General features: G+C 43.3%; 1 protein-coding gene across 1 annotated transcript in view; it reads left to right on the top strand.

The window, feature by feature from the left end:
- Window positions 1-15190, top strand: part of LOC144762421 (cytochrome P450 2K1-like) — a 455676-nt gene that overhangs the window by 424103 nt on the left and 16383 nt on the right. The window lies entirely within an intron of this gene.

The raw sequence follows: 15190 nt of genomic DNA, 5'->3' as shown, positions 1-15190 counted from the left end.
GAGGGAGACAGAGAGAGAGGGCGACAGAGACAGAGAAAAGGAGACAGAAAGAGGGAGACAGAGGGAGAGAGAAAGAGAGGGAGACAGAGGGAGATAGAAAGAGAGGGAGACAGAGGGAGGGAGAGGGAGACAGACAGAGGAGGGAGACAGAGGGAGGGAGACAGGGAGGGAGGGAGACAGAGAGAGGGACATGTAGACAGAGGGTGACAGAGGGAGGTCGACAGAGGGAGGGAAACAGAGGGAGGGAGACAGAGGGAGGGAGACAGAGGGAGGGAGACAGTGGGAGGGAGACAGACGGAGGGAGACAGAGAGAGGGAGACAACGAGGGAGACAGAGGGCGACAGAGGAAGGGCAACAGAGGGAGGGAGACAGAGGGAGGGAGACAGAGGGAGGGAGACAGAGAGAGGGAGACAGAGAGAGGGAGACAGACAAGAGGGAGACAGACAAGAGGGAGACGGACAAGAGGGAGACAGACAAGAGGGAGACAAACAGGAGGTAGACAGACAGGAGGGAGAGAGAGGGAGGGAGACAGAAAGAGGGAGACAAAGAGAGAGGGAGACAGACAGAGTGAGGAAGACAGAGAGAGGAAGAGGGATATAGAGAGAGGGAGGGAGACAGAGAGAGGGAGGGAGACAAAGACAAACAGATATAGAGGCAGAGACAGACAGAGACAGGGACAGACAGAGACCTATAGAGGCAAAGACAGGGATGGGGCAGACAGCTAGAGGCACAGACAGAGAGACGGAGAGGGAGATAGAGGGAGGGAGAATGACATACAGGGACAGAAAGACAGATAGAGGCAGAGACAGGGACAGACAGAGACAGAGAGGCAGAAAGACAGAGACTGAGACGGAGAGGGGGAGGGAGACGGAAGGAGAGAGAGGGAGAGAGAGAGAGAGTGGGAGACAGGGAGAGAGAGGCAGACAGAGGGAGGGAGGCAGAGGGAGACAGAGGGAAGGAGAGGGAGACATACAGAGGGGGAGACACAGGGAGAGGGAGACACAGAGAGAAGGAGACAGAGAGAGAGTAGACAGAGAGAGAAAGGGAGACAGGGGGAGACAGACAGAGGGAGGGAGACAGACAGAGAGAGGGAGGGAGACAGAGGGAGGAGGGTGACAGAGGGAGCAAGACAGATGGAGGGAGACAGAGGGAGGTAGGCAGACAGAGGAAGATAGACAGAGGGAGGGAGACAGAGAGAGAGAGAGGGAGGGAGACATAGGGAGACAGAGCGGGAGGGAGACAGAGAGAGAGGGAGACCGAGAGAGAGGGAGTCAGAGGGAGACAGAGAGAGAGGGAGACAGAGAGAGAGGGAGACAGAGGGAGGGAGAAAGAGGGAGAGAGACAGAGGGAGAAAGACAGAGGGAGAAATACAGAGGGAGAAAGACAGAGGGAGACAGACAGAGGGAGAGCGAGAGGGATACAGAGGGAGGGAGAGGGAGGGAGACAGAGACAGGGAGTGAGACAGTTCGAGAGAGAAAGAGGGAGACAGAGCGAGTGAGACAGAGGGAGGGAGAGAGAGAGAGGAAGAGATAGAGAGGGGGAGGGAGATAGAGAGAGAGAAAGATGTGTGTATGCCGGGTCTGGAGGCTCAGTGGACAAAGGCATCCGCTGCAGGGGCCTGTGTTCAACCTCATGGTATCAAATTTGCTTGGAAATGCACCATTTGCCCACTTTTATTTCAAAATGTTCTTTCAGCGGGAGAACACCCCCCCCCCACGAATCCCCCTTAAGTGGTTCGGACTCGCTCACTACACTGCCTTACTATGTCCCAAAATTATACATGTCCAAAAAGTGTGTCACCAACATGAAAAGTTCTACACAAGATCTCTAGATCAGTAGCTGATCACTTACGGATCTATTAAGTAAGTTACTTGACACAAGCCAGTTCCTGGCTATCTGGAAAAAAGCCTTCATTGTGCCGTTGGTGAAAAAAACCTTCATTGGAACCGAAATATGTGAAAGTTACAGGCCTATATCTCACCTTCCCCTTCCTGCAAAATACTAGAGAGAACTATGAATGAGGAAATGTGTATCCTTTTTAGATGCTAACAAGCTTCTCGATTCCTCACAGTATGGTTTCAGAGCAATCCACTGTGTCAAATCAGCTCTAATAGCAGCCTCTGAAGAATTGAGAATGGTGGTTGACAAGGGCGTAAATGTGGCATTGATTTTACTAGATCTATCCTCCGCCTTTGATTTGGTCCACCATTTACTCCTCCTGAATCGGCTCCAGTTGCTGGGCTGAAGGAATCCAGCACTGGCCCTGCTGAATTTGTTCCTATGTGATGGGCAACAGACCGTGGAGGTGGGAGATTCCATCACGGACCCTTCTAATTTCCCTGTGGGGTGCCTCAGGGGTACTCTCTTAGCCCCACACTTTTCAACATATATGTTACCCCTCTGGTCAATCTCATCTGCTGTTATGGTTTTGCAGTTTTCTCCTTACGCCGATGATACACAAATTGTGGTGTCTACATCATATGATGTCGAAGAGGAGGCAAAAAGTTTCTGCAGCTGCATATCTCACATTGCAAAGTGGATCCAAAGAAACTGCTTGAAGCTAAACTCATATAATACTGAGGTATTGCTTTTTGGAATCACTCAACCTTTTGGAACTTATCATTGTGGACATCTGATCTTGGCCCCCTTCCTTCATCTACTCAAAAAGCTAGAAATTTGGGAGTCATCTATGATACCAAACTGTGCTTCTCAGAACAAAAAAAACAAATCACGTCTTTTTTTTTACTTAGGACGTTAAGGAAGATTTTCCCGTTAATACCTCTGGAACTACAAAAAACTGTAATGGTGGCACTCATCATCTCAAAGATAGACTAGTGCAATGCCTTGTATCTGGGCACCTATAAGCAACTGGTGAAAAAACTTTAAATCCCTATAGAATGTAGCTGCTAGATTGATTCTGAAAGTTCCCAAGTTTGCTCCCATCTCTCAATTGTTGCAGGGTCGACACCTGCTTCCAGTTAGGAACAGGATCAATTTTAAGGAACTGTATCTGGTCCATAAGGCGCTTCACTAGAAAGGACCAGAATATTTTCAGAAAATGTTCACCTGGTACTCTCCCAGTCGGAACCTTAGACCTATTTAGCCAGAATGGTAACTGTCCCAAGAGTAAACAAAGCTAAATGGGGTTTCAGGAATGTCTATGTCTGTGCTAGTAAACTTTGGTACTCTTTGCCTCTAACTTTGGAACCTCAATCCAACGTGCAGCAGTTTAGGAAGCAGCTAAAACATGGCTTTTTGCTGAATCACTTATTTAATCTTAGTGATCTTCGCTCTCTTTACTAACTTTCTGGTGATAAACTTGTAGTGCTAAGGCACCTTCAAGTAATTGTTAGGGGTGGGCGGAATTTGCGTAGTTGCACTATGCAAAGCTCTGTGAAATGATAAAAATTCTCTGCGATTTCACAAACGCTGTTTGCGTGCTTGGGGAGAAATATCTCGCGAACACGCATTTTGAAAGTGCGAACAAGCAAAAAATTCCACAAGTCTGCGAATCGCGGAATTTTGGGCAATTCTGTGTTCTCCACGGAACACAAAATTACCCACATTCCGCAAATTCCGCAAGCAGAACAAAATTTGCTGCCCAGGCCTACTAATTGTGCGCTATTCAAAATAAATTTACATCATGTTGAACAAATATATATAGTCAGATTCCATATAAGTGGAGTTAAGTATAATGATAACACACTTACTTATATACTGACCCTGTTACTAGTTTGATCCTCAACATTTAGGCTATACTACGTTGGCACATGGATATGTCACATCCAATATTCAGGTAGTGCACTTAGTCAGCTCACTAATTTAGCCTTGAAGGAAGGTCAGACATAAACTTACACAAATCCAAACTTATACAAGAACAATAACAAGTTTATTGACCTAAATGTATTTATTTATTTATTTATTAGATTTATACAGCCCTGGTCAGACCCGAAGGTATCAGAGCGCTTTACAACATTTATCGTGATACAGTCAAACACAAAATATCTCAATAGACAACATTTGCTCATGGCGAATCTTGTTTGAGGTGGGGGGACACTGGAGCGAGTCACATGGCAGATGATGTAAAAGCCTTCTTGTCGAAGTGAATATATACTGCGCTGGGCAAAACTCTTCGATAGGCGGCAGCTATCCAATCAGATTTGTTCGGTTGAGGAAGAGGTCCTTGATTTGGCTTTTGAAGTTTGTGAAGGAGGGGTCAGTCCTGATATGGACTGGGATGGCATTCCAGATTTTAGGCGCATTTCCAGAGAAGGAGCGTGAAAGGGTTTTTTTTTTGCGAGTTTTCGGCGGAATGAGAAGTAGAGTGTTAGTGTTCCTCAGATTCCTTGTCTGGCCAACCTTCTTGAGTTTGTAATCTAGGTAGGCAGGCTTGCCAGTGTGCAGAGCTTTGTGTGTGAGACAAGCAGTTCTGAAGTTGGAACGCATTTCGATTTGGAGCCATTTTCGCTCAATTTGAGAGGGAGAGATGTTGTTGTATTTCTCTACTCCAGTGACCATCCTGGCAGCTGCATTTAGAGTTGATCTGAGGGGAGCTAAGTGATATTTTGCCGTGTCTGTGAGGGTTACATTCCCGTAGTCCAGTCTGGACAGAATCAGAGCTTGTGTAGCCTGGTTAAGGTCATTGGGAGGGATGAAGGGTTTTATTTTGTTGATTAGTTTTAGGGTGAAGAATGCGCTCTTTGCGGTGTTCTTGATATGCTTGTCCATGTTTACGCTAGGATCCATAGTGATTCCCAGGGATTTTACGGAGTTGGCAAGGGTGAGATTGCAGTTAAGAGCATCAATGATTTTTAGCCATTCTGTGACTTAGGGGGACTGCTCTTTGTTGGATATGAGAAGAATTTGTGTCTTATCCTGCTTGAGTTTCAGGTGGTTGAGGGATAGCCAATGTTGGACTTCTCTTACAGTGACGTTTAGTCACTGTATGTCTACAATAGAGGAAGTTTCTAGGTAGATCTGGGTGTCCTCCGCATAGAGGTGGAAGGAGATGTTGGCTTTTTTGAGTATGTTGAGGGGGCTTCATGTAGATGTTGAATAGTGATGGGGAGAGTACTGATCCTTGAGGGACATCCCTGGTTATGGGGAGTAGGGCAGACGTGAAGTTATTCATTTTTATTCATTGAGAGCGGTTCCAAAGAAGGGAGGTGAACCATTGTACGACCACCTTCTCAGCACCAATCCTTTCACGGGGTACAATAATGAGCAATTTGTGGTCGATTGTGTTGAATGCTGCAGAAATGTCAAGGAGTATGAGTAGACAGCATTGGTCTGAATCGCGTGTTTTGTAGACATCATCTATGACATTCAAGATCACTGTCTCTGTGCTGCATCCTTTTCTGAAGCCTGATTGGTGGGTGTCTAGAAGGTTGTTGTTGTCAATCTACTAGTTAAATTGGAGAAGAACATACTTTTTCCAGGATTGGCTAAGAATGGGAGATTGGAGATGGACCTGAAGTTATTGGGATCATTTGGGTCAGAGTCAAAATCTGTCATGACTCCGGTTCTCAGGGAGCTATTTATAATCTTGGTCTAGACAGGGACTAGGACAGGAGTTTTTTTTTGTTAAAAATTGTAAATCCCATTTCAAGTAGTGGCTCCTGATGAAGTAAATAAAAGCCTTGCCAATCAAATTTAACCCTAAAAGATGCTACTCAATACATTTGGTTTTCAGTACCATCAAACTGAAAAGTAATAATATTCTTGGCAAGATCAGAAAAACGACTGGTGAATAACATCTTTCCACATTATTCACAAAGTATTTAAATTGTGCTTATTATAGTGGAATGCACACTGAATCAATGCCATACTTATTTCGGTACACTGACAAAATATCGACACACAAAAGATCTCCATGCAAAAATATTGTGAGCAAAATATCGATGTCAAATATATCTTCATCCCATACTTATAATGGTAAGTGAAAATAGTTGCATGAAATATCATTATATATATGTAACAAATCAATAAATGTTGAATATATTTATATATATATACATATTACCTACTGGCGGTCGCCAGTAGGTATATATAGTTAGGATTTTTTCTCTATGGGTTTTTTGAAAATTCTATGTCTAATAACTTTGGCGTTTGTGGACGGAAGTGGCTGAAATTTTCAGGAAAATGGCAAATTTTGTTTCTGAGCAGCCCTTGAAAATTTGGGGGGGGTTCGTCCAGTGGGGGCCGAGAAAAAAGGGGGGTCCCAAAACGTGTTTTTAACATTGAGTTTTCCATAGGGCGGTTGGCCTCACTTTTAGCCCGAACGGCTGAATGGATTTGCACGAAACTTGGCAAAATTGTAGGGACTGGTAGCCCGATGTGCCTTTTGTAGGTCTCAATATATGTGCTCCAGTGGATTTTGAGAAATTAACGTTTAAAAAAAGATATATATCTGTAACAGCAGACCGGGCAGCGCTCTGGTTCGCGGACTTTTCGCGCAACGGAGCTTTGTGAAGCGAAGCTGATTGGTTCTCCGGCGTCTGTCAACATTCCAAACAGTCCGTAGCGGCCGCCATCTTGTCTCTCGGTAGGATCGAGAGACAAGAGGAGGTCAAAACAAAGGGGGAAATAACTATAAGGGGGCATAGTAGATCCTCGCTGACCCCCTAGGTTTGATGTGGAGGTTTTAAAAGGGCCCCGCGGGGCAAAAAAAAAAAATAATAATAATAATTGAACGGCTGAATGGATTTGCACGAAACTTGGCAAAATATTAGGGACTGGTAGCCCGATGTGCCTTTGCTAGGTCTCAATATATGTGCTCCAGTGGATTTTGAGAAATTAACGTTCAAAAAAAGATATATATCTGTAACAGCGCTCCGCTTCGCGTAACGGAGGTTTGCGAAGCTGATTGGTCATTCTGTCACTGGGCTATAGTTGGGCTACATCTGGCTGATATTTGGGCTACATTTGTTTTTTTGTGTGTCTGGCGGCCATCTTTGGGCTACATTGGGCTACATTGGGCTTCATTGGGCTACATTCGGCTAATTAGCAAATAGCTCATCGCAAACTAGGAATGGTAAAGAATCGCTATTTATTCCTTAAAGTTCGCTATTTAGGAAATGCAAAAAACTTTGATGATATATATGGCGGTTCATCTCTATCAAGATAAGAAGCATAGGGATACATTTATGATGACTGGCGCATCACCAGGGATGTGTTAGTCATTCTGTGCCGCTGTTCCGTCACCTATGGTGTGCTGCATTTACAATGCGGCGCATCATGGGGCAAAAACAGCACAGATGCGTGATGTATCTGTGCCGTAAAGGTGGCGCATTGCTGGAGTTGTATCGCAAGTATGATGAAGCTCCAGCAAGGGTCGGGGGTGCCCCTGTCGCAGGGTTTCTGTTCTCACACAGAACTGTGGACAGAGGATTGGAACCTCGGCGAATGCATTGCTGGAGTTGTATCGCAAGTGTGATGAAGCTCCAGCAAGGGTCGGGGGTGCCCCTGTCGCAGGGTTTCTGTTCTCACACAGAACTGTGGACAGAGGATTGGAACCTCGGCGAATTAGGGTGTCCCAAAACTCACGTTAGTAATCAAAAACTCCTTAGCAAGCTAGGTACAGTGTCACATTGGATATAACAAACTCTCAATGTTTAGACAATCCAGAATATGAACTTATAGTACCTCAGGATACGTGGAACTCATGAACAGTCGGTCGTTATAGATTTCTTAGAAACCAGAACATGGAGTTAAGAAGAACAGATGTGTATTTGAAATGTTTATTTACTAATGCCGTCTTCTCAGGCGTAGTACCTTAGATAATAAAAGTACACATATTATCAGTAGCAAAATTACCAGCATAGTTACTAGTACATAAAAAGTGAATGGTGATAGTATGTTAACATGCTGTAAATGAATAAGAGTTAGCAACACTTATAAGCAGCCGCGGGCCGTGGAGGGAGTTACGGTGAGGCAGGGAGGCGGGGAGGGGGAGAAGCAGGGTGGAGAATACAAGTACACATATTATCAGTAGCAAAATTACCAGCATAGTTACTAGTACATAAAAAGCGAATGGTGACAGTATGTTAACATGCTGTAAATGAATAAGAGTTAGCAACACTTATAAGCAGCCGCGGGCCGTGGAGGGAGTTACGGTGGGGCAGGGAGGCGGGGAGGGGGAGGGGCAAGGTAGAGAGGGCTCCACCCTGCTTCTCCCCCTCCCCGCCTCCCTGCCCCATCGTAACTCCCTCCACGGCCCGCGGCTGCTTATATCTCACCCTCCCTAATACACATATTATATTATTTGCTAAGAAGGTCTCTTTGTGTTGGTTTAGGGCGTGCCCATACTTTAGTGTCTTAGATTTGAAGGAATCACATCAGCATACACCAGCTCTCTCTTCATGTGAACCGCATCAACTGTTGTGTATGTGTGTTCGGCAAAGCAATATAAAACCCGCCTCATCCCCAGAATTGGCAGAAGTTGCACTTATGTTATGAGTATGAAGTCGTGGAGATCAGACCTCATAACAATTCTGTATCGTGTTGTTCTTGAAACTTTAGCACTCGCTGTACAGATATAGTTTAACAAGTAAAGCAGATAGTAGACCAATAACATATTATTCTCATGTAAACCACGATGAACTACTAGGTGGAAAGCTAAAGCAACAACTAAGTGTCGTGTGCAGAAGTTGCAAAAAAGGAAAAATGGCGTTTAAACCGGTAATGAGCCCATGCTAACTTAACACGGTGTAAAGATATCCAGGACCTAGATGACACCTCCTCATGATCCGGAAACGAACTGAATAAGATAATAGAAGTGCCATCTCATGAGAGCAGATTGCAAGTTTATATGTGGACGGTCCGCAAGGTAAAGCATTAAAAACTAGGAAAATTTAATGCTAAAGAAAAATAAAACAGCCAAGTACTTTATCGAGTCTTAAGCCAATAGGCAAGGTAAATAATAAAAACTTGACAAATAAGTCAATGAATTGTCAATGAAATGCTAGTACTCAGCATATCAAACATGAAAAAGGTCTATGACATAACTGTGTATGCAAAATAAGCTGCAACAGCCTCCAATAGGAAGTCACCGTCTTCATCCGAAAACAGTTCAGCCATCCAATTTAAAAGCGGAAAAGAACATACGTGCTCTCCCAGCACCGGATCCTCTATCACCATCAGAGGACAGCTCGGTGGGTTTTCAAGAAAGCTCTGTTCCAAGAAAGACTGTGCTGCCGCCAGTAAATTCCAGGGACCAAGTAGTCCATGCATCAATGCCACAGCCATAATCCTTTCGCCAGGACAAACCAACTCGTGAGTAATGATAGGAGTCATCAGCTGATTAAAGTCGACGTCAGGAGAAACCGGTCCGCAGAGACACAAATCAATGGCCCAATCGAAATCACAGGTCAGGCAGTGAAATACAGGCTGGACACAGGTGAAGTAGGAGAACCGAAAAGATAATCCATATGCCGTGCTTAATATCGCCAACGGCATTGTGCCATAATATTCTAGCATGCGATTGCGGAACAGTGTCAGCAGCTGCAGGGTCGGAGGTTGCATAGGAGGGACATCCATATTTAAAAATGTAAAAAAGCACAAGAGCGTCCGCTGGTAATGCAAGTAAAAATGCCAATCCACGAACCAGAGTGCAGAAAATACAATGAAAGGAAGCAGGGATGACTCCAAAGATTTTCTCAAATGAAGTCACGAGACCACTGGTAACAACTTTAAAAAAGTGCGCCAGGGACTTTGTGGAGGATGCGTTAAAGATAGTCGGAAACATGTTGCTGAAATTGAAAGGCAAATCTTAATTGAAAAGGGTGTGCACCTCTGTACGGGTGTTCGCTATGTGAAGTACGAAAGTTTCACGGGCCGAACTCAAGGCCACCTCTCTCTGAGACAAAAGAGCTCTTATTCTTGCCATGCCGTTGAAACGTGTCCCAAGGTTGGTATTTGTGGCCAGATTGAAAACTCCCTATGTTCATGTGTGGGAGGAAATAGAACATTTCTGCAGCAAATAACCCGTTCACTTACTGTTACGATAAAAGGAATACTTTTAATTAACTCAGAACAATCTTCATTATTGAGCATCAAATAACTACCATTTTCCAACAACTTGAACGTGGGGATGATAGCAGGAACTGGCGTGCCTTGCAACACGCAAGCCATATTTGGTCGGTGTTTGTTGCATGAACCGTGTAACTGTATGTGCCTACACATTAGTGAATGATCTGGCGTCTCAGTGCATTCCTCTCCATTCAGATAAACTTCTTGATCATCTTTGAAACATCTGTATGTGTATGGAAGCGACCAGACCTCATGAAGAAAAGCACTACCTAAAGGTTCATAACGACCTATTGGTATATATTTCATACAATTTGAAAACTTATATAAAGCAAAAGGCAGCGTTATTAAACCGTGGATAAGGCATGTTGTCAAAAAACCCGCAATCCTCTGCTGATGATGTCACTGAGCATGTCATGAATGATGTAATATGTGACATCATCAGCAGTGGATTACGGGTAATAGTATCTCTAGTTTACTCCCCTATAGCTGTCTTTATTTTAACATAAGTGTGTGTTTCCCTCCCTTATACTTACTGTTTTTGGTTCGCTTCCAGTTCGCGTACCGGCGAGCGAACTAGGAAGCGAACTAAGAGAAATAGAGGTTGGCACAGTTCCAAATATTGTACCAATTTTTTAATAACGGGGAGGTAGTTCTGAAAAGAACTTTTTTTTTTATTTTTCTGAACATTTTTTTACTGTTTTTGAGTTTTTCGGAACAGTTTTATATTTTTTTGGGTTTTTCTTGGAGGGGGCAATGAAAACGATTCATTGTAAAGGGCTCAACAGGAGCAACAAAACAAAAAAAAGAAGTATTTATTATTTTGGGCGTTTCGGACAAACTTGCATATGATAGTCAATAGCTCTGTTGATCAGAGTGATGCTTCTTTCTCCGTAGGAAATGAATCCATCGCAAAATACGCAGGTGTGTTTTACTTCACCAAATCTTATTTGTATATTTGGCACCATCTCCCTGCCCTCTGGTCCCGTTACTTCCGGTACAACAGATCTTCTGGCCATAATAGGGAGATTATCTAGGTCGTTCCGAAACTGTGCAGCACTGTAGTTGTTAGGATGCCACCTAGTCATATGGCGATGCATTGTGTAGTTTCCGAAACTGTATTTTTTGTCGGTCCCTCTGGACAGTCTATCTTGACATATAAGGCAAGTTACGTATCTTGCATTTACTTTTTTCTGACCTTTGGGAATTTAAAAAAATTGCCAAATGAAGTTTTCTTTCCGGTGAGACGTCCTGGGCTGCTCAGGCAAAAACTGCCTCTCTTCGTGCTCGTCCTCCTGTTCCTCTTCTTCTTCTTCTTGTTGAATTATAACTTGAGCAGGTGGTCCACTCTTCCTTGGATGTGGTGGAGGTGGTGGGGAAGCACCAGCTGAAGCTACTAAAGAAGCCATTGCTCAGTGATCACAAAGGGTCTTTCTCTCACAATGATGAAAGTCAGAGTGAGGAAAGAAGGAGGGATTTTCATCATTTGGGAAAAACAAGAGTTCTCAACCAATCAAAAGTGTTCATTTTAGATTATATGACCTAGTCTTACATCATTAGGAAACCAAAAGTGAAATGAACCAATGAAAAGTGTTATTACCAAGTCACATGACTTGCTGTGTTTACGTTAAGCGCTTTGCAGGGCCTCCCGGTTTGCTTCCAGAAACCTGCGCTTTGCGACTCGCTTCGCGTACCAGTTCGCTAACGTAGTACGTCATATGACGTATCACGCGACAACGTGAAACGTCATGCGGACGGGAGGCGTCACGATGTTGTTTTGTAACGCGGCACTTGCGGTAAAGAAACGTTTACCGGCTCGCGGTCTATTTCGCGGCATCAAGGTCAGCTAACGGGAAGCTTCCCGATTTGCGAAGCGGGAACGAAGAAAAAAAAATATTTAAAAAAAAAATTATTCATAAACATATAAAATATATTTTTGGATTTAAAGAAGAATACATTTTACAGCTACAGATATTAGCTGTTAAAAAACCAATGAAATTCACAGAAAAAACCATAGGTTATGGACCATATATAGTTAGGAATTAGCATTTACAAAACCTTGAAAATTCACTGAAAAAACCATAGGTTATAGACCATATATAGTTAGGAATTAGCATTTACAAAACCTTGAAAATTCACTGAAAAAACCATAGGTTATAGACCATATATAGTTAGGAATTAGCATTTAAAAAACCTTATTTTACTCACACAAAACCATTGAAATTCCATATATAGTTAGTTGCACTAACTATATATCGCGCACCCGCAATCCACTGCTGATCATGTCACATATTACATCATTCATGACATGGTCAGTGACATCACTGATGACATCACTGATGACATCTCAAATGACATCACTGATGACATCACTGATGACATCTCATTTGACATCATTCTTGTGCTAATACGATAAACCTCTTCAGACTCTAATATAACCTTAGATACACTCAGTGTATACAGACACTCACACACTGCCACTCATCCATGGAGTTACTCACACACCCAGTCAGTCATGCAAAGAAACAATCTCACCTCCATTTCTTCAACTATACAGTTAAACACACCTTACTTATTGAAACATATACTAACACATATTTACTCTCTTATACAATCCCTGATACAAGTTCACAATGATCGATACAACCACTCACTCATTCAGTGGCTCTCATGCACAGTTATTTATATATGCCAACTCTCACATGTACTGTGTTTTACATATGTACTTACTATGACATGTAGCATTGAGATATCCATTCACTCATCAATACACTCATGCACACAGTCAACTGCCCATGTAGCTGTTTCCACATGCACTCTTGAACTCATACACCTAGTGAATAAACTGCTCACACATCTATGCATAGAGTCTCACACCTTCCAGCCACCCCCACACAAACTCAATCTCCCATAGAAATACTTGGGCAACCAATTAATAACACATATAGCCTCTCGTATAGCTAATGATCAACACATGCAGCAGTTTACAGAACAACAGACATAATGATGCACAAATTAAGACAGTTTAGTCACTAACCCATGCATTCAGTGAGACACATTTAATCACTCACTCATACAGTCAGTCATGCACCTACTAAATCCTTCATCCAGACACTTATACATCCACTCAAGACATATTTTAACTTTACAGAAAAATACAGTCACTGGATGTTGTCATCAGTGATGTCATCAGTGATGTCATTTGAGATGTCATCAGTGATGTCATCAGTGATGTCACTGACCATGTCATGAATGATGTAATATGTGACATGATCAGCAGTGGATTGCGGGTGCGCGATATATAGTTAGTGCAACTAACTATATATGGAATTTCAATGGTTTTGTGTGAGTAAAATAAGGTTTTTTAAATGCTAATTCCTAACTATATATGGTCTATAACCTATGGTTTTTTCAGTGAATATATATATATATATATATTGCCGCTTCACCACACACCAATGCGCGGCACTCCCTGGCGGGTGCTCACAATGCAAGGGTGCACTCTCATATCAATTTCCGCTCAAAAGTCCAAAGTAGATTTCCATCCACAGGAACAAAGCACTCGCGGGGGCCGTTTGAATCAATTTATTGTGAGACAAACACAGCAAACAGCAAACAGATGTGTTTCGGTCGTAACCTTTTTCTATGTATAAACGCGTCTAAGCAGCAACTGAGCTAAGGAATAAAGTTTGGATTCAGATTCACGGAGTCAGCGCCTTCTTTGATCGAAGTATGGCATGAAAGAATATATATATATATATATATATATATATATATATACCAAAACCACGGTACTCCTTTGCTTGAGAAGCACACGAGCTCACGCCGAGGTTACCAGCCTCAGTCGTCAGGTATGGACACAGTTCTCCAGGCCAGTATGTTAAAAGCAGACTTTCGTGATGCCTGACGCGTTTCATTTACACTTTCTCAAAGGCTCTTCACGGTAAGTGACGTGCTTCGGTGTGCACACTCCCTCATATATATTCACCCAATGACACGCCTCTGTATGAGGCAGCTCAAATGAGACAGTGCGAAGGCATTATGGGGGCTGTAGTGCAATAGTTTCACCTTTTATTTAAAATGCACAGTTTGCTGCTCGCAATAAAGTTCTAATTGAAGCCCAGACGCTGGTCCGTGTCCTAAATCCTGCGCCACTCCTCCGTATTTGAGGTTCGTGCAACTAACCTCTCGGCCCCTTGGAATCCTGGGGTGGTGCTTTCTTGATGGCCGGACCGCCGTCATTAAGATGCCAAAACCACGGTACTCCTTTGCTTGAGAAGCACAGGAGCTCACGGAGAGGTTACCAGCCTCAGTCGTCAGATATGGACACAGTTCTCCAGGTCAGTATGTTAAAAGCAGACTTTCGTGATGCCTGTTGCGTTTCGTTTACACTTTCTCAAAGGCTCTTCACGGTAAGTGAGGTGCTTTTTAAAAAGTAGCGGGGTACGCGTACATACGCGGACGGTACGCATACGGTACGCGTACCCCGCGACTTGTGGGACCCCCTGAGCAGGCCTAGGGGGTCAGGGTGCTTCTACTCTGGCCCCTTTGCGAGTTTCACACCTTTGTTTCACTGCTTTCTTGTGCCTTGGTTCTAACAAGGCACAAGATGGCTGCCAACACTTCCTGGTTTTGAGTGTTGACAGACAGTGGCAGCCAATAAGCATGCCTTCCAGAGAAAGCTGCATGGTCATTGGCTTTCAACACTTCTAACCAGGAAGTGTTGGCATCCATATTGGGTCTTAGTAGACTGAGGCACAAGAAAGCAGAAAAATAAACGTGTAGAACACAAAAGGGGGCAGGGTAGAAACACCCTGACCCCCTAGGGCTGCTCAGGTGGACCAACTAGGATAGTAATATATTTAAATGTTATCCGCTAATAGAATTAGCATTAAAAAAACCTTTGAAATTGACTGAAAAAACCATAGGTTTCAGGCCTTATATAGTTAGGAATTAGCATTTAAAAAAACCTTTGAAATTCACTGTAAAAACCATAGGTTTCAGGCCTTATATAGTTAGGAATTAGCATTTAAAAAACCTTTGAAATTCACTGAAAAAACCATAGGTTTCAGGAGTTACATAGTTAGGAATTAGCTTTTAAATTCACTCAAAAAACTATACGTTTTAGGGGTGTTATAATTAGCTGGACATTTCACTCATACAA

Source organism: Lissotriton helveticus, chromosome 6 (assembly GCF_964261635.1).
Source record: "Lissotriton helveticus chromosome 6, aLisHel1.1, whole genome shotgun sequence".
Lineage (NCBI taxonomy): Eukaryota > Metazoa > Chordata > Amphibia > Caudata > Salamandridae > Lissotriton > Lissotriton helveticus.
Note: the sequence above shows the minus strand (reverse complement) of the source record. Positions and strands in the feature narration are given on the sequence as shown.